The 19,437-nt window shown below is 39.0% G+C and overlaps 1 protein-coding gene across 6 annotated transcripts in view; it reads left to right on the top strand.

Annotated features, from left to right (window-relative positions):
- Positions 1-19,437, top strand: part of LOC122560775 (zinc finger protein 608-like) — a 90,566-nt gene that overhangs the window by 4,391 nt on the left and 66,738 nt on the right. The window lies entirely within an intron of this gene.

Raw genomic sequence — 19,437 nt, forward strand, 5'->3', positions numbered from 1 at the left:
TGTGATGCATGAGTTTAAGTGAAGAAAACATAAGAAGATGAGTGCTTTCAGAATAATTACTTCCTTTTAATATAATTTGTCGGGTACCTTGTAGTCCACTTTTCAGCCTTTTCCTTGCCATTAGACTCAATAAATAGATTCCCTGTAATGGGAATTGGTCAGTTGTGTCAGAGAGAATTTTGTTCCTGTGTATAATAAAGTGAATTCCTAGCTTGTAGAGGTGGTGACCTTTGCAATTCTGCTGATACTACTGTTGGAAACTTTAGACAGAAGCAAGATTGGTTGGCTTGAAAAACGGTATTTTATTTGATTAATTTTATTACTGGTGGAACAGTTTCAAGGAGACATTTGAGATGTTAATAAAGATTTAAAAGTAAGGTGCAGAGGCTAATGTTCCATAGTCTATTAGTCATGAGAAGGATATCTAAACAGATTCAGAATGAAGGAGAGATTGGCAAACTGTTTGACATGCATGACAACTCCCCAATCAAATCGTTTTATTTTGGTCTCCAGCAGACTGCAAATTGGGAGCCGTTTTAATCTGTTTTAAATATCAAGATAACTTGCTCTAATCTGTTCTTCACAATGACTGTGGTTAAAGTTTCAAGACCATTTGATTGAATTCGCTGGCTGTGTAGAATGCAGAAAGCATTGCTCCCTGCACCCCCAAGCGTTTTTAATCTTTCAGCCAAATGTTCAGATTCAACAGTTTTGTTTAGCAGGCAATCTGTACATTTTCAAATCCTAGAGGCAGGTGTCATGGCAACAGAGATTAGAGTGGTGTGCTTTCACTCCTCTTATTTCTCCCTTATTTATACCTCAAATAGTCTCCTGGGGAAAATGTTTTAGTGTGTCTATTCCTCAAAACAATCAAATCAGTGTTCAAAACCAGTGCCTGCTGATATTCAGTCAGTGGGTCATACACAAAAATGTCCAGTATCGTACTGCCACTTGCTTGTCTTGATTCTTCCCAGATATAATTGACAAGCACATTCTATTCATTCTAGCACAGCCTGTTTTCCTTTTGACTGCTCCAGAGATCATTCAAATTTAAATCTGCAGCATACACAATATATGACTCGAAGGAAATGAAATGGTACTGATACATAACCTGTGCTTTTAAAGTATACATTTGTGTCTTGTACTTGTTATTTATTTGAAAGGTGAAGGCACGTTTTGTTAAACCGTATTGTAACAAGCTGTGAAATATTTATACGTTTATACGTTCGTCTGGTTTAAATGAGGTTGAAGAGAAATGTGTCCAACTAAACTTGTGTGAGTAGCAGGTTGCTAAATGTATAAGCTAAATTCTTATGAGTTATAGTCATTGGTTAATCTCTGCAATGTGTTTGCAGGTTTATTCTTGGTCTGTTTATTCTATTCGTTTGCTGCAGTTAGTCATGTAAAACATGATAAATTGGAACCTATTAAAACTAATTATTTTTGTGACTCTGTTTCTGCATGCCTTTTATGCATAAAACCACAAGTATGTTGTAAAACCTGCCACTCCCTCCAAGTATTGCTCAAGTAAAAAGCAGCCTATAATTTGAGCCGTTTGAGCTATTTCTATGTAGCCCATTTTTGTGGTTTAGCTGTTGCTAACATGTCTGATTTAAGTAGACTTGGCAGGACCAGTAACCACTCCTAGTAGTTGGCAAAATCCTTCTAATATAGGATTAGCTAATAAAGGCTTGCCAATACCCAGTCCTTCACCAGAAGTAAATAAAAGTTTGCACTTTCATTTATCCAGTCAATGAAATAGAATTATGTATTTGATTTGCTTGAGGTAGGACATTAAAGATGTGAACAATCACTCGCTAGATTAATTAATTTAATTGTTAAAGTATGTTACTGGAATATAGAGCACAACTGAAAAACCAAACCAGTTTTAAACACCACATTCTAGTTTTCTAACTGGGATTGACAGTTGACTGTAAAAAACATGCTGCGAGTGCAGGCTTGAGAGTTCTCATAAGCCTTGTTAATATCTCAGGGTGGAATTTGTCACCCTTTGAAAGTGATGCAATGATACATTTCACAGCTGAGAATTGCATTCACAAATGACTTGACATACATTAATGCTAGCAACTATTTTTTAGCTGCATTAGACCAATAAATGGAAAGGAATAGTATTGAGAGCAAGTTACAGCCAGAAGCATATTTTCTACTGTGCCTTTTGTGCTAGACTTTGTTCCTGCTGATTAATTGATTGAAACATACATTTACCTTCCTGTTCTTTGTATACTGCTGTTACTTGTCTGTTACAGTCTGTAGCAAAGGACTGTAAGTGGTAAGCAGTCGTTAATGAAGAAAACAAAGGACAGATTTGTTGAATGTGAGCGGTTTAAAAGCTGACTCGAAACTCTGCAAGAAGAGATTTGGCTGGTGAATGGTACCACAACTAGCACGAGTACTTGTAGAACAAAAAACTCTTCAGTCTACTTAATGCTTTGTAACTTTGAATAGTGTGACCAGAGCTTTTCGGAAGGGGTGAATGAGCTGGTGGCCTTTGACTGCTGAGAACCTTCTAGACGAACTTGTGACCTCCCAAGATCTGTGAGACCAAAGTTGCTATAGATTTTTTTTTTGCTAATAAGCTGTTTTTAAAATTTTATTTGCAAGGTGGTATGCTTTTAAAAATCATACCGTTACACATAATTTTAAAAGGAGACCATCAAAACGTATTGTAAAGTGCAATTTTATGAATTTAATATTTATGCCATAATAGTTATTTTGATATGTTACGGCAGGGAGTATCGTACATAGGTGGGCTGTGAAATGCCTAAGGATCTCCTGAGATCATAAGAGGCTCTATACAAATGCACACCTTTTCATTAACCAAAATTGAAGCTCCCAAGTTTTAGTTACAGGTTTCTGAGGACTGTTAGGGGAAAGTAAGTCACCCAGGTCTTCTGGGAGAAGAAATATTTGTGTATTCTTTAAATGCTATGGACCTTTTGTGGTATAAGGACACAGCTATTCATGTGCGATTGGTGGTACCTGAGCAATGTGGGCTATGGTGAGATGATCGCAGAATCGGGCGAGGTGTTCAGCAAGATCCATCTGGACATCGAGGTCATCTTAGCTCATCTTATATGCTTTTTTCAAGTGGTGTGGTGAGACCTTGTTAGGCCGGGTTGAGTTCTCAATTGATGTTTGTTATTGCTTGTTCAACCCTTTGCTATCAGTCCAACCTGCCATGGGTTGTGATCTTAACTAATCATACAGGGGAAGGAAGTGGCCTAATGGTATTGTTACTGGGTGATTAATCCATTGACCCAGCTAGTGTTCTCCGGACCTAGGTTCAAATCCTGCCATGGCAAATGCTGGAATTTTCAATGAAAGTTGAAGTCAATAATATCTGGAGTCTCATAATGATCGTGATCCATTGCCAAAATAACTGCAGATGCTATAAATCAGAAACAAAAGCAGAAGTTGCTGGGAATGCTCAGCAGTTCGAGCAGCATCTGTGAAGAGAAATCAGGGTTAATGCTTTGCTTCTGAGAAATCCCAAAGGTTAACTCTGATTTCTCTTCGCAGATGATGCCAGACCTGCTGCGCTTTTCCAGCAATTTCTGCTTTTATTCATTAATCCACTGCTGATTGTTGGGAAAAGCCCACCTGGTTCACTAATGTCTTTTAGGGAAGGAAATTGCTGCTCTTACCTGGTTCTGGTTGACATGTGGCTCCAGACTCACAGCAGTGTGACTGACTTTTAACTGCCCTCCAAGAAAATTAGGGTTGGGCAGCAAATTCTGGCCTGGCCAGTGACCTCCACATCCTGTGAATGAATGAAAAAAAACCTCACCGCCATTGAGTCGGAAAATCTTGACGTGGAAACCAGGGCAGGTTCTTGGTGGGTTCAACTTGCTGCTTGTTCCAAAGGCCATCCTTGTTGGACATGATGCCAACATCTCGATCATTGCCCAGGGGTACCATCCACACATACACAGTGACGTCCTACATGAGCACCAGCCTCTTTAAACCCTCGTGGCACATCTCTAATCCACCTATAGGACACTTCTCTACTTGAGTGCAACCATTACAGTGATGCTGCAGTAGGGATACTTTGTGCTCAGGGCCACATGCTACCTCATGGACTGGGGCTGACTGCATCTCTGTCTTTTTGCTTGCTGTTATAGTGCTCTCTTACTCTTGAGTCCATCTGGATGTCCACAATATCCCTGCCATGCATTGCATTGCCTTGCTTTCCTGTGCATTGCCACCTCAGTTACACATGCCATGCTCAAATTGTCACCATTGTGCTGTGTTGTTTAGTGCCAGCATGAAGACAGGAAACAAGCCAAAGTGTCAGTAGGCATCAGGTCCAGGCAAGGGTATAGACTTCGCACATGGGGTCCCTGCATAGTAAGTTGAGAGCAGGCTCCCATACTAGTCTAGGCTCTGCTCAGGCAGTCAGAGTCAGAGTCCTTTCCTGATAAGGGGTAATGAGCCAAATGAATAGTGGCATACCACTGGTCTAGAGCTTAAAAATGTGTTGCTGGAAAAGTGCAGCAGGTCAGGCAGCATCAAAGGGACAGGAGAATTGACGTTTTGGGCATAAGCCCTTCTTCAGGAAGAAAGGCTTTTCCAGCAACACATTTTTAAGCTCTGATCTCCAGCATCTGCAGTCCTCACTTTCTCCCACCACTGGTCTAGACCCTATTGAGGACTGTTTTGATTCTGAAACAAGAGAGAGGCAGGTACCATGGAAGATGAAAGTGGGTGTATGGTTGTCTAATGGCTGTCACAGCTATTACTGTTGGTGTTTTCCTGAGTGAGTGAGTGTGCAGCATAAAGAGTGAGTGGTATTGCACATTGAGGTGAGTGAGGGTTAGTAGAGAAATAATTCAATCCATTAGTGAGAGTGTTGGGGCATGAGCCTCAGTTGGAGGTGAATCCAAAGCAGAGATAGTGAGGATGAGGTATTGGAGCAGTTATGGTGGCAGAGTGAAGAAGGACAGTGAACTTGTTCCTATAGTGCTGGACATTCCTTCAGGCATTTAACCTGGATGGTAATCTTGGAGCAGACTGGAATGATCTAGTAGGAGAAAATGAGGACTGTAGATGCTGGAGATCAGAGTTGAGAGTGTGTTGCTGGAAAAGCACAGCCGGTTAGGCAGTATCCAAGGATCAGGAGAATCAACATTTAGGGCATAAGTCCTTCAACATGAAATGATCTGGTGTCATGGCCTCCACTGGTGGTCCTGGGGCAAGAAGAGGCCCCATTTGTGCAGCGCACATCCACTACGAGTTTCAGGACCATGCTTGCAAAAGAGGTGGAGGGCCTAATTTAATTACCCTTGTGTGTCATGTCAGGGGTAAATGTCAGGAACTCCCAGTTGGCAGGGTTTATCCCATGCGCAATGACCTTATAAGTATTGTGTGTCGGTACCAGGGATGCCACTGAATGGAGGGTTGTGGGAACAGCGTACGTTAGATGTGATGGAAATCGGACATGATACTCACATAAATGGCAAGAAAACTCAATCACCCTTACAGCAAGAATCAATCCACCAAACCCAACACGACTAGTGGTTTGCCAAAAAAATTGTAAGCTTCAGCCCTATGACTATGGAGTCTGAAATGTGAATCGAGCTTTCGTCCCCTTCAGCCATTCATTTCCATCAAGTCACATACATCATCTTTATTTATTTCACAAACCTTCATTGATCTTTGCCATGGAAATTTTGTTTAATCAAACATTACCGATGCTAAACTCGAAATAGAGCGTAATATCACAGAGCAAATAATGCTGCAAAGGTTGCCATCTGTGGAGAGAACAGCCAAATTAATATTTCAGGTGGGGACTCTTCATCAGAATGCTGACTTTTTTTCCGCCAGTGCTGTCTGACTGACTGGATTGTTTCCTACATCTTCTATTCCTGTTTAAAATTAAATTCTGTTGATTGTTAAAATGTTCAAGCCTGGTGTTTTATGTGGTTATTGAAATCATCTACAATAATCAACATTCATTAGGAGAAATCTGCTGCTGGTTGGTGTGTGAGTACTTCATTGCAATGTCTCCACGCCCCCATCCCCCAAAGAAATTAGTTTTTTGGCTGCAGACTCTGAGCAATGGATAGCAATCACTGTTCTTTGTTCGAGGTCTTTTTATTGAGGCTAATGACTGGTCTTGTGCCGCTCCAAGATAAATGACACTATCTCTGAGTGGGCTGACAGGAAACAGACATGTTAATAGTGAAGCTGCAGGGAGGATCTTCCCCGTTCCTTGCAAAAGAAAAGGCAGGACCTCTAGTTGTGATCATTAGCGCATAATGCATTCCTGCTTTTCCCATGTGGGTCAAGGTAATTAGAAGCATAATGGTGTGTTTTCATATGGATGTCAAATCACAGCAATGACATTCTTAATTTCAATTTATCCTGAATCATTTTAGGAAAGATTTTTTTTCTCTGTGGTGGTCTACATCTCTTTGAAAAAGAAAATATTTCAGGTCATTTTGTTCTCTACAGCTTGATGTGTTTTTCAAAAAGCAAAAATAATATTGTTAAGATAACACCCACTTTGGCGCAATGACTACTATTTGTATCACACATATATATGGGCTGGAAAGATTTGGACTTTGCAGTTTTTAAAAATAAACATATTCTGATTTTTTTTCAGGGTATCTGATATGTGTAGATCTCATTGTATAAACAATGAGAAATTAGAGTTTTGTGTTTTTCTCATATGTTTTCACTCTCAGTGGAATCTGTTACTTGTCAGTAGCAGAAGATGACCCTGATTGTAGAGTTTTAGTTGAACACAGGATCTAAAATGAAGTAGCATGGAAGTGAGATAGGAAATCCATCTGTGTAATCAAATCTTGCAGCCAGCTAAGCATAAAGCTCGTCCTTGAGCTTAGATAAACCCTGACAAACACAAACTCTCCAATCCTTATTGAAAGCCATAGGCTGAAAGTATCTGTATGTACAGAGATTGACTCCACAAGTAAAATAAAATCTGTCAAGTTTTCAAGTACAACAGTGGTAATCTATTAAAATGTCAAATCCAACTTTCACTATCATTTTAAGTTAACATAATACATGATTTACGGTATAGCATTTTGTCACATGGACAATCTCTGTGTTTCCCAAAAAAGTGATGGAATTGTTTGAGGTTGTTCAAAATGTATACTGTGGTAGGTTGTACATTTTCTTTCTCTTCCTTTCTTCCACACTGCAGCTCCGTATGGAGAATGAAAAAGCAGAATGAAACTCTGTGCATGTGTGCTTTTGACCAGCTGAAAGTCATATATCCTACTTTTTGAAAGGAAACTCAATTTACGCATTGTGAAAAATGTGCCCGAAAAGCTTATTCAGCAGGTTAAATAGCTGCTTGAACCAGGATTTTAATTCAGCAGCTTGGAACATTAACTGGGGCGAGATCTTCAAATTGGATAACCTTTGTTAGTGAAGAACAGAAGATCAGGCCAAGTGATAATTTGCCACTAAAGGGTATTAAAGTAGAAGGACAGCAGTAATAACCAAAGGCTGCTTTGTGTCCATGATGGTTTTTAGTGCAGTGTGTCTGTTGCTTTTTTCCCTTTAATCCAAACTAAATGGTCTTGGCAAGTTGAACAAAGCCTTTGCATTTGAATGAAAGGTTGTAAAACTATTCAGACATTAATGCATGGATTAAATGTGGATTGGCTGACAATAGGGCTGTTTGTATCATTTTTTGGGAGCTAAAAGCAGATTCGTGAGGGGAGGGGTGATGCATTTCTCTGGGGTCACATGTCAGAATTGCTGTTCCATTAGTAGGTTTAGCAGGGGATGTGAATTGTATCTGTTCAAGGTTTTAACTAAATTGTTCAATTTTTCTAACATTGGGCAATGTTTAAATGTTAATTTAGAAAGGAACCTTTATTTTACCACACAAAAGGTTTAATAGAAATAATAAAACATATAAAAATCTGTAGTTTAGATTACTGGAAAACAGATTGTAGAATACACTCTAGATAGATATTTTGCCATTGTTTACTGTTTCATATGAAGTTAAATGAGCTCTGTTGCTGTTTAACTTTTTAAAAGTTGCTTTGTTAAAGACCAGAATGGTTAGTGGTCCCTTGACAAATGGAGAGATTGAGACTATTATACTCTGTGTTTCGAAGTTGAGCTTCACTGCAGTTAGAAATACAGTCAAGAACTCAGCATTTGCGTTTAATTTAGAGAGGATGTTTCATGTAAAAAAATGGATCTAGGTGTTTCCTCTTCAATTTCTCACATTTCCAGTTCATATTTTACACTTTATTAAATAAATGAGAGACAATTAAGCCATTTGATGTGAAACCTTTTTCCAACTGTTTAAACGGATGTTGAACAAGAAGTATGTTTTCAATGAGTAAGAGGCTGAAAAATCCCATTCCTGACTGTACAAGGACATGCTTCCTCAAAGACACTGGGTAAGCATCTTAATAAATTTGTTTTTTTTTGCCCTCTCAAATTTGACCCTAATAGAACCAGATGGCTTTGTACTGGTTTAGCTTTATCAAAGGATGTATTTAATTTTTTTCAACTTTCTCCTGAAGTTTTCGCATGCGGTGCATTTAGCATTGAATATTGTCTAAATGGATTTGCATTGACAGGTGAAGCATTTCATCAAATTTTTATGCAGGCCTCTACTATACCCTAAATAGAAAAGCAGAGGCTAGGGAGAAATAATATGCAGTATTTAAGTCTCCTGTATATTTCTTTGTCATTATTAATTGTTACTGTCCAGACATGACACCCAAACCCGATGGGATATTTTATCTAAATCTACAGCTTTCTAGTAATGTTTCCCAGTACTCAGAAGTCAAGCTTGACTGGAATCTGTTTTCTCATTATTTCAATCTGAGTTTCTAAAAAGTTGACCCTACTCTCCTTGCCCATTCTGCATCCTGCTGTTTGGCTAGTTGTCTGAATTTACATTTGCTGTCGAAATTCTAAACCAGCCTTTCCCATGATGCTGTAGCAGATGCCAGACAGCGGAATATAAAGCAAGCAGCTGTTTCCATTACACCATCGCTATATTATCCTATACAATCTGTTTCCTCTGTAAGAACTCTCCTTGCTGACATTAGCATTCTCTGCAAGCTCTTTCAGTCTTTGTATCTTGGAGAATGCCTGTGTACTTTTAATTCTGGCGGCAACCCTTATTAGATTAATTTTCTTCATACATTCATTGTGAATAAATAAATCTGGTCTCCTTTCCTTACTTGCAACGTTGATTCTTTCTTTGTCTTGCACGCGTTGATTTTGGACAATCTTGCCTTTGTAAGGCAATGTCAAAAGGGCTTCAAAAGACCCATCCCTCTCTTCCATTTTCATCTTCAGCCTTGATCTTTCACTGCCCAATCTCCTGTTGTAAAATAATATATTACTAATGCACAAAGGGAGCTGTTCAACTTCCTGGTGAATAAAGTTACGGCGTACCATTGTTGCAAAGGATTAGTTGCAAAGAATTCGAATGTCAGGAGACAATTTCAATGTTAGCACGGAAGTCCTTTACTAAAGAAATGAATTGTTCTGGATAATATTTTGCTCTATTCAGAAGGCCTATATCCAGCTTTGATTTAGGAAGCAACACAGTTGTACAAACTGAATAAGGAAAATGAAGAATCGGAAATAATTGTAGACAAACTAGTGTGAAACAATAGTACAGAGACACCTGATAGACTAGGAAAGGTGGAATGGCTATTACTGCGGTTGCACAAACATTTGTGAAATTAGTGGTTTTGTTTTGAAAATTGAAAATCAGCCAATGAGTGTGCATGCAGCAATTTCTTTGTGGACTTAAGTATTTCTCACTTCTCTCTGTAACAATTCTGTTTCCACCTTAATTCTTGGAAATTAAGCTTTAAAGATCAGGATTCTTAACATTAAATAGAATCTTGTCAAAAGGTAGAAGGGAACTTGGTACGTAGCAAAAATAGTTAACTCTAGAAGGCATACATGCAGATGAACATTGTAATTAGGCAGTTTCAGTTGTAAAATGTTGGTTGCGTTTAAAAGCCAAGGGAGACCTGTATTGATAAATTTAAAGCTAACAGTGTTCCAAAGATGAGATCGTATTCTTAAAATTAGAGGTTAGCTAGTGAAAGATTACTTTGTTTTATCAGGAGGTAAATGGATGGCATATTTCATTTTACTAAAATACCGAAAGCAAAATAAACTGAGTTATTATTATTCTGTAATGGGAGAAGTCATGTGTGATTAGTGTAACATTTTTAATTCCAGTCCCTGGGCACTTAAATTGCCTCTGGCTTTTTAAAGCTGTCAGATTTTTGCTTCCCACTGCCATTTTCTTTACTGTCATTGGCTTTGCTGTTTACAGCTTCTGCCGAAGACATTCATAAATTATGAGCAGTGCAAACATTCAAGGGTCCAGGGCAGCACAATGTATATTGAACCTCAGGGGTGTTCCCTTGGATCAATAAATGTGGTGTACAAGATTATCACAACACTGAAGTTTATTTTAATTTTTGCTCTTAGTACAATGCTTGCAGCACTGATACAATGACCATATCAATGAATTGGGATGTGCATTAGTTAGGGAGAAAGGTCCTGAGCATGGATTCAAAGCATGGCCCCCAATACTAGGGCAAATGGAGGTGATGGGGACATATGTGGAGAATGTAAATGAACAGAGAATTTAGAGGGAGTTTTGCTGAAGAAGGATATAGAGCTGGCTGGGTTGGGGTGGACGCAATGGTGTGGTTGAAATGCAAAGTTGCTCATCTTTAATTTGATGCCTTAGATTGATTATAGAACTGCAAGAATAGGGGTTTTTGCATGAATTGGGCTTAGTTATGAGCAGCAACAGTTTGGATTAGTAAAGCATATGGAGGATCAGAGATCAATCAGAATAAGACTCTGATGAAGAGTCATCTACACTTGAAATGTTAGCTTGCTCTCTCTCTCCATATATGCTGCTTGACCTGCTGTGGGTTTTTTTTGTTTCCAGTACCAATCAGAATAATACTGGAATGGTCATGTCTGAAGGTTGCAGGGATACAGAGCTGAACATTAAACAGCCTTACTGGGTGTAATTTCAAGGAGGGTGGGTTTGCATGTAAAATAGGGCGGGTGCACCAAGCCACTACATTCCTGCCCATCCCTCAAAATGGAAGATGGTCAGGTGCTGGAATGAGCAGCTCACCCACCATATGTAAGTGAGTAATGAAGGGGAAATCGAACTTGTTAAAAGACAGGAGTAGGCAGCCCATTTTTAAACATCACAAAGGCAGAAAGGAAGTGGGTCATCACACTCGGGGAGGAGACAGGAAAACTGTGTGCATCAGGGTCACTCTACTAAGATACCACCCTGCTCTTCATTCCAGTCTGCCAGCCTGACAGAACATGGCACCTACTTGCCATGACCTGTCCTTCCCTGGAGTCTAGAAATGCCTACCACTGTAAACCATGGTAGGCATGCTCCTCTTCCTACAATCCTGGCAGTGTCTGTTATTGAGCTCTGGTACTACCAGGAGTGATGGAGTGATAGGGTGCCAGCTGCCAAGAGTGAGACTCCTCCCACCATCTCCCACTCCCAAGCGAGAGGTGCATGTCCTTCAGTTAGCCAGTTCAGCCTGGCCACCATGGGTTATGGCTGCGAAGGAAACCAATGTTTGTTCCAGGGGCCAAGCATTCCCCCCCCCACCCTCCCCCCAATGAATTTGTGTCACTTGTTGTCAGTTTCAGTGGTAGATGGGCTGAGATGGGGCAGAGGTGAGTCATGACTTGGGGGTTAAATGAGGCATTCTTGATGATGGTGAGATTGGGTGTTTGGTTCAAGATCAGATAGAATTTCAGGTTGATCCCACATCTGCAGAGATGTCATCAAAGTAGGGAGAGGGTGGCGATTTCAGAGATAGATTTTTGATGCAAATCTGGACGTGGACAGGCCAAATAAACTCATCATTTCGAAGTGTAAAATAATTAAAGGCAGGATACTTATGTAAATGCTTGTACTGCAGGTATAATTCTTACGTTGTACGCATATACCTAAAGCTTAAATTTATGTTTTAAATATGCAGCAACATCGAGATTTCACTTTGCTAATAAATAATCTAGGAGCAAAACCTGCTGTTGATAATGGATGGTAAACCCGCATATTAGTTAACTAACAGGCTAGAACATTTGTACTGATAAAAAATAGATATTTAATAAGATGGGTGCCTCAGAATTTTATTGTCAGTGAAATGATCGTCTTTGTCAAAAAGGTGTTTGGAAGGCAAAGGGTTAAGTAATCAAGACAATCACAGTCATTACTCTGTCAGCTTGATGATGCTGTCCTTATCATATACAGTCATATGAAGCTGAAATTTGCTTTATTGCCTTTTTAACCACACTAAATTATAACAGAGCCAATGAGCTTGCAGTTGGATGAGGGCCAACTGAAGAGAAGTGTATGAATGGCTTAATTGTAGAGCAAGATCATTTGTTTATAGAGAGAAGGTCCAATTTGTTAGCCAAATGTTGTTTGAAATGAGGCTGAGGAGGAGATAGAATTGGATGCAGTTGGGCTGGAAATGCAATAGCATTCCTAATTTCTGTTCAGGTGTCTCTAGTCTGTGCCTCTTCACCCCGTACTCTAGTCAAAACAGAAGACAAAATACATTCTTAATGGGTAAAGGCAATTCTTCATTGCACAGTAAGTGCTTTCAGGAGAACAAAGCGTGGGGGATGGGCAATGACAGAGTACCTTCAGAAGCTGACGAAAACTTGTCAAGCCAAGCTGCTTCTAGCTGTTGGGCACCAGTTATTGGCAAAGTGAGTTTACAAGCACAGTGGAGAGAGTAGGGCAGGTGGAGGCGGATGGAACAATTACAAAAAATTGTTCCATTAAATTAAAGTAAATCCTCGAGTTTTGATTTGAACTTTTTTTTGGAGAAAACGTTATATGCTGTAAATCTGCCATTGTTCCAGCACCCTAATTAATTAGTGACCTGTATTAATGGGTAGCTAGGATCTGAAGCGATTAATTTGCCGTGCTTGACATTTTGTGAATAGCTGTTGGACCAGGCTATGCTTATGTGGTGTGATCATTCTTTTTTTGTTGCTGGACAGTTGCTGAGGTTGGCTATGATGTATAAAAATTTGAAATGGACTGTAAATTTTGAAACCAAACGATTGTGTATCAAACGCTTAAATTTACAGTCACATTGAATACTTGAGCCTTATGTAATTCTTTTTCATTTACTGAAGAAAGTATGGAATTCAAAGGCTTTTCAATAACTGAAATGCAGTAATGCATTTCTTGCTAGTGATAACTAACATAATTCCTTCCTGTAAGTTTTCTCCTGAATTAGTAGCGCCTCTGCAACTTTGCATTTTGTAATTGGTTGCACTTACCATGCACCACCATAAATCAGTGGCCTAATTACCATATGCGAGCATTAATTTGTATTGTGAATCACTGCTGAGCTTTTTGCACTGCTGCACTGCTCTCTCTTTGATGCTTTTACGGTTAATTGGAATGAAATGTTTCTTTCCAGAGGTAAAACTCATCATTATTACACTGCACTGTTATTGGTGTTGCAAATGAATGTAGTATCTATCTAAGCTGCATTGAACAATTTGAATGCTACATGTGTAAACAATACTTCTTTTGACATGCCCTTCAATATTGTGTGAGGGTTTTTTAGCAGTTCTGTTTTATGTTTGCACCAAGACTATTGTCAATTCGGCAGAATGATGCCAAATTAAACTGTGCAGATGACACTTCATTGTGAGTCCTGTTTCTAATGTTAGATAGAACGGAGGAGGTCAATATGCAATGAGGTTCAGTGTTTTTTGTTCAGAAATACAAGCTCACCCATTGTTTTGTTGTTTACTCGTCGAAAGACCAGGACCAGGATTATTGGGATGGTTTCCTGGCCCAATACCTGAACAGCTGGTCGAGGATGTATTGCTGCCAATACTGGACAACACTGGGAGTGTTAATACATGGAGATGGATGTTTTGCCCTTCACTACTGAGGAAGTCCCACCTCATCTGCTGCGAGCACTCAATGTCGATGGATGCCGCCGATGGAGGAGCCCTACCCCAATTCCTACCTCACCTGGACCTGAGTAAGGTCACTTTTCAAGCTTCCCGTCTACCCCTGATCTTTTCCTGCAAATTGAGGCTAGGTTGCAAATGGCCCACGTGGTCATGAATTGCCCACTCAAGAGTCTTAGTTGGGACAAGAGTGAGAAGGCCAGGCGAAACCTTCCCCATCCCTCTGAAAAATTGTGGAGAGGCCTGAGCGAGTGCAGGAAACTTGATTCTCACACGGGAAAGAGCCAAAATTTTTGGGTGACCATAAACAGGTTCTGACCCATTTGCCATGGCTCGTTGAATTATAGTGGTGAGAATTATAGTGATGAGATTTTGGGTTGTACACACAGAAATTCTAAATCTACCTCAGGAATAATGCTGTTTACTTGCAACAGCTGAGAACTAGCATTTGTTCTGATGAGATATTCAAATTGATCCCAATACTTTGCTCAAATAAGGTGATTCATCCTGAAGATGATCAATTATCCTATTCTGAAAGGGCAGAGTCTCTATTGAGAGCAAAGATGTTTCCTTTTTGGTGATTTATTTGGCACAGAAGGGTCTGGGAGCTATCTGGTGGTGCATCTATGACGAGCTTCACTTTTGGGAGAAGTATTGGGGCCAAAAAGACCATTCCAGTTCAAGTTGACGCTATACTAGGGAGATGGATGGAGCCTTCAATTTGGATTTGGGAGAATAGGGGTTTTCTAATGCCAGATTTGCATCAATGGCATGGATCCTCAAGAATTATGAAACCTTGTCCCACCTCTACAAAATATACCTGTCCACCCTAAATTTTAGACAAACTTTGTTTTCTGTGTCTGGGCAGGTGGTATAGAAAAGTTGACACCATTCCCATTTACTCAAACAGCTAAAATGACTCCACGTTTCGAGAATAACTTCCTTGAAAGTTTCATTGGTTATAGCAAAGAATGATTTAGGTCTTAAAAGAATGAATTTATCTTGGTAAATCCTGTCATTTCTATCCAGAAACCTTCATTTTGAATATTTTAGTCCGCACGGTAATTTGATTAGATTAGATTAGATTAAATTACTTACAGTGTGAAAACAGGCCCTTCGGCCCAACAAGTCCACATCAGAATCTGTGGCAGATTGAGTGAAATCGCTTTCATTATAACATCTATTAAACACACTAACTGAATGTACTGTTTTGCAAACAAAAGTATGGCTCTTTAACTTATTTTTATCAACTTGCACACACCTCCTACAACCCCACCACAAATGTCCATTGGGTGGAGCTGCATAGAATGGGAGCAATTATGTATAAAATTACTTTTGTATTTTTATTGTTCACTGTTCACTACAAACAGACCTAGAATATTATTAAATCATCAGGAAGAGTGGGCTTGATAATTTCCTCAACTTTTGAAGCTGAAATAGGATGGCAGCATTTTCTTTAACTAAAATTCCATTGGAAGAGTATGATTCAATTCTGAGCAATACTAATCCTCCAACTCCCCATCCCCCACCACGCCAAATAATGTACTAACTCAGCAACGATTAAGAGCATTATTAAGAGCTATTAGTCACAAAATGGACCATGTGATTGTTGTAAGACCTGCCCTGGCAGGCTGCCACAATCAAAAATGGTTAATTGAACATTACACTGCACTTAAAGTTTCCTCAAGCTACAGACAATTGATGTTGAGGAATATTTAGTCAAAATTGGGAACAGACACAAAGGTGCATCTTATCATAAGTTTCAATATTTTGTTGTTCAAAGGTAGTGGTGCTATGAGAGGCCTTGTTATTGCAATACAAAGAGTAGGGGCTTATCTGTTATGTTAAAAAGATTTGCCTGCTTAGGTGCAAGAATGCTTGTGGAATCAGGAAGTTTGCAGATCTGAAGAGGAACTCCCTTTGGCCTCAGTGGATTAATAGAAGCCTTGTTTTACTGAGTTGTGCAGATTAGGAAAGTTTCAGATTTTGTTTCACTTCTGTGCTAAATTACCTGATCTCAGTGGGATAATACTTCAGGGAGAATGCTTGTTGTCACAGTTTCCCTCAGTGCTCCTCAGCCAAGGAGCAGCGATATCACCTCAGGATTCTGGTTCTGATAATAATACAATCTACCGGCGAGTGTGCACTTGTGGACAATAGGTGAGAAGCAGGTTTAACCGTGATGCCTTTCTTTTGAAATAGCCTGCTGTTGCTAAGAATCTGCAGTTGCAAATGAAGAATGAGTACTTGAGAAGCATCGAACAGAAGGTTCCATGGAGGGGAGAGAAAATTAGTGTGGGGTGTGGGATTTTCCATTTTCCGTGAACCATCTTTCAGAAGAAACACTGTTTTCTTTTTCCAGAATAAGTTATATTTAGAAGGGTTGGTTTTTAAACATGTACTTTTATCCTTTCCTCCAGTGTTGGGTGACATTTATATTAGTTCTTTTTGTGGGCATGAGTGAATCATTTGCTTTGCTGCATCTCCATAGCTTAAAGGAAACATAAAACTGGTTGGACTAATTGTGCTGAGTACAGTTGCTATGAAAGGCATTATTGTTCTGAATTAATTCCTTTCTCTGACAGAGAATATTGCTTAAAGATTTTGTGCAGAACCCGTGCTCATTTAGGAGACGGAGGAGGGAGAAAAAAATGGTTTGCACTTACTGGCTGTGCATGCATAATGGGAAGAATTGAGCTTATTGTGTGGTGCTTGTGGCTGTAAATCCTTGTGATGAGCAGCATTTGCTTTCTCAGCTTACCCACAACGTCTGTGACTAATTGAGTGAATGTGAAGATTGCATCCATATGTTAATTACAGATACCAGAACAATCTACTAAGCAAGGACTAAACAGCACTGCCGATCACATTTTTACCACTGTTTGAATATTTGTTTGTTAGAAGACGAATTTAACGCCTATTCATGATGAGCATACTGAATCTATACATCATTTCTCTCTATGAAGGGACAGGGAGCCATTAAAGCTAACCTTTTAATGAAAAATTGTTTATGTTTTTCCATAATTAATTACCTGATAATGAAACTTGGTACTGCACTATTTTGAGATGTGTATTTTTTCGAGATTGTCACCGTTAATTAGGGAGGAAAATTGTATTGTTTTCCTGTTGAAAAAGGAATTAAAAATCACACCTTAATATGTAAAATGTGAGGGCCTGTTTTTGGAAACAATTATGTAACTGCATGCTATGAAGAATAAAGCATTCGATTTTTTTCGTTCTTTTCTTCAATGCTCACCCTTTGGCTACAGTTTATGCTTTTCTGTGCTCAACATTCCAAGTCTCTTAAAATCTCTACATGTTTAATGCTGACTTACGCTATTGACCTTGTAAATCTGTTGCAATGAATTCAAATCAGGAGGTAACTGTGCGGAGCAAGTGTTGCAGTCCAGGTCATTAGAGCTGTATTAGCGATAGGGTTTAAGGGAGGGTGAAAAACTCACAATTATTTGTCCTGCTGGGAGTTACCAATGGTATCCTAGCTGAAAGTAATAGATTTACACAAATTTTGGTGATAGTGCATTTGGTAGTTTATATTGGACGCTGAGAGTGGGCTGAAAGAGCACTGAAGATTATAAATTTTAAAAAGCCATCTGTGTTCAAAATTATTATTCACAGCCTAAAGATGGGGCAAACATGTAATTTAAGTCAACATTGTCTGCTTAAGACTTACAACATTCAGTTTATTCGATATTATGGATACACAACTGAGATAAAATTATCCCCCAAGTATTAAATAATAAAACTCTGGAACTGTCTGAATTTCAGGACACTCATTACAAATTCTACCTTATCAGTGCATGACATCAGTACATGAAGAATTTGCACCTTGATATGACTACAGTTGTTTTGTCATGTTTTGAGTCAGCATCCTTAACTGCTATTATCTCAATGCATACTTCTGGTTTCTTTATGTTTTCAGAAAACTGAGCGCTGTCATGAAAAAGGAATGATAATGGGATGAAACAAAACAAATGCTTTTAAAAGTACCCAGCCTCTAAATGCTTGTTAGAATATAAGGACAATAGTAACTCCGGAGTCTTACGATTTTAAATGTTACAGTGATCGCAACAGTGCTTTTGAAAAGGTGGAAGCTATAGACTTTGTAGTCACTGCCAGTTTCTTTCATGGGATAGTTTCGTGGAAAAGGCTGGAGGAAATGCTTTACATCCATGGCTGAATCAGCCTGACAAGCACTCACACCGCCCCCTCCTCTTATTAATATTCCTTTTGATGTGCGCTTGTAAAACAGAGGATTGCCTGTTAATCTGCTGGATCTCCGGAGCTTTTGGCACTTACCCATAATTGATGTGTTCACATGACTACTGTCGGAGTACTAATGATTAGATTGGTGGTGGGACTGTAATATCTTATCGTTAAATTAATGTCACCTTTTTAAGAAAATATTCTGTAGAAGCTTTGCTATTAGACTGAGGTAATTACAAAATGCCCAAACACTTTTCTGATGCTTGGAACAAAGAAAATAATGTAAGTTACTCAAATCAAGAATGATATTGGAGAGTGATGTCCATTTCTTAACAGCATCACTAAAGCATGCGTAAAAGATTTAGTTGTAAATAGTTAGTATAATTATTTTTGGAATGTTTCTTCAGCCTTGCATTATTTAAAACTATAGTTTTAAACAGGTTGGTGGTCATCAAAATATTTTATAGCACAATGCAGCATAAATTGAAAAATATGCAGTTTGTATTATGAGTATTAATATGCGATGAGTAAGGCTTGCACTCTAAGTAGTAGTAGTAGTGTGTGTGTGTGTGTGCGCGCGCTGGAGAGAGAGATCACCTAACATGTTGTCCCTCTCTCTTCATCGCTCCACTGTGGCTTTTGTGATGAATTGCCAGAATTTTGGTCATTATACAATAACACCTGGGAATAATCACATTAGAGTAACACAGTGGAAAGCAGTGTCTGATTCTAACATTCTTTCCCTGTTTTAACAGACTGTCGTGTTCAGTGGTTTGAGATTTGTACACCTAATGTTTTATATTTGGCTGATTCCCACCCCACTTTCAGTTCCCCCTGCAACCACCATGAAGAAAATGGCACTGTGCGTTTAATTGCCTTCACAGTAGGATTGGATATGAAAACAGCATATGGGAGTAGGGAGAGGGAGCACTGTAAAATCAACTTTTCAAAAGTAGATACATTTAAAAATAAAATTAGGCTATTTTTGCTTATTTTTGGTGTGCTATATTAATTAATGTGGGAATTTAAAAGAACTTAATTTGCTCTGTGGAACAGATGGTATTAGTGTGCTGCCTCATGGAAATTGCCTCATCAGTGGCACATTGTTGGTGTTTTTACACTGAATGACGTGTGTCTCTTGTTTTTTATTCTCATTCAGTTTGAATTTTGCCGACGCGCATGGAAAAAATATGTCTTATAATAAGCTCCGCAGGGCTACATTTGATT

The sequence above is a fragment of the Chiloscyllium plagiosum genome, chromosome 2, assembly GCF_004010195.1.
Source record: "Chiloscyllium plagiosum isolate BGI_BamShark_2017 chromosome 2, ASM401019v2, whole genome shotgun sequence".
Lineage (NCBI taxonomy): Eukaryota > Metazoa > Chordata > Chondrichthyes > Orectolobiformes > Hemiscylliidae > Chiloscyllium > Chiloscyllium plagiosum.